Raw genomic sequence first — 1652 nt, 5'->3', positions numbered from 1 at the left:
TCGACTTGAACACTGGGTTGGGTTGACTGGTAAAGTTATCAATTGGTTAAAATCATACTTAAAAGATAGAAGCTTCTTTGTTACCATGGGAAATTGTACCTCAACATCAATGTCCTTGACCTGTGGTGTCCCCCAAGGGTCGATCCTTGGACCATTACTATTCAACCTTTATATGCTCCCACTTGGACAAATTATCAAGAACAACTCAATTTTGTATCACTGCTATGCAGGTGACACCCAAATTTACTTTGCTCTATCACCTAATGATTATGCCCCCCTTGAATGTCTCTACCAGTGTATCGACCAAATCAACAACTGGATGTCACAAAATTTTCTTCAGCTGAACACAGATAAAACAGAAGTAATTCTATTTGGGGAAAAAAGATGAAAGACTCAGGATTACCACTATTTTTGACACAAAGGGGATTAAAACAAAAGATACGGTTAAAAATCTTGGTGTTTTCATTGACAGCGAGCTAAACTTTGACAGTCACATGAAAGCAATCACTAAATCGGCATTTTATCACCTAAAAAACATTTCCAAACTAAGAGGACTTGTGTCAAAAAATGATCTGGAAAAACTTATACATGCCTTCATCTCTAGTAGGGTTGATTACTGCAATGGCCTTTTCACAGGCCTGCCAAAAAAGACCATCAAACGACTTCAGCTGGTTCAAAATGCAGCGGCTAGGGTTCTCACACGAACAAAAAGAACAGAGCGCATTACTCCAATTCTAAGGTCCCTTCACTGGCTTCCAGTAAGCTACAGAATTGACTTTAAAGCATTGCTGCTGGTGTACAAATCTCTAAATGGTACAGGGCCCAATTACCTCTCTGATATGTTGCAGCGGCCTAACCCAATCAGATCTACCAGATCGCAGCAGCAAAATTTACTGTTAAAACCTGTTGTTAAAACAAAGTATGGTGAAGCAGCTTTTAGCTACTATGCAGTACAGCTATGGAACCAACTGCCAGAGGACATTAAAAATGCTCCTGCTGTTGGCTGCTTCAAATCTAGACTAAAGACCAAGCTGTTCTCAGATGCTTTCTGCTAACTGATAAATATCGTCATCTTTACATGTTTTAAACTTTACTTAACTTTTACAGTCTCTGCATGTTTTAAACTTTACTTAACTTTTATTCTATTTTATTCTGCTGTTTTTTACTGAACTTTTACTTCATTTTATTATTTTATTTCTACTATTGTTTAATTCTTATTATTTTTTCTCTCTTCTTCCCCCTTTATTTTATGTAATTTTATTTTCTATTGTTTACTGTCTTGCTTTTACCTCTGTAAAGCACATTGAGCTGCCACTGTGTATGAAATGCGCTGTATAAATAAACTTGCCTGGCTTTGATCATCTTGTATTAAAGTGTACTTTAGCATAATTGCAAACCAAATGAACAACGCGTGAGAGTTTTGCTGTTGAGGGACATCTACTTCGGGACTCGAAAATGCGGAACAGTTATCTCCTATTCCGGATTAGTAGGGAAGTATTTTCTTGTTGCACAGAAGTATGGCTGCATTGTTTTCCCTACTTTTCGTCACACCCCCTGCACTATGATTGGCGAATTGTTCATAAATCTCAGATACGATTGGTGCAGTGTTGCTGAGTACAAGTTGTTAGCCAATCAAAGCGCAGGAGGCGGGC

The sequence above is a fragment of the Neoarius graeffei genome, chromosome 20 (genome assembly GCF_027579695.1).
Source record: "Neoarius graeffei isolate fNeoGra1 chromosome 20, fNeoGra1.pri, whole genome shotgun sequence".
Taxonomy (NCBI): Eukaryota; Metazoa; Chordata; class Actinopteri; order Siluriformes; family Ariidae; genus Neoarius; species Neoarius graeffei.
The sequence above is the reverse complement of the archived record's forward strand: the minus strand, read 5'-3'. Positions refer to the sequence as shown.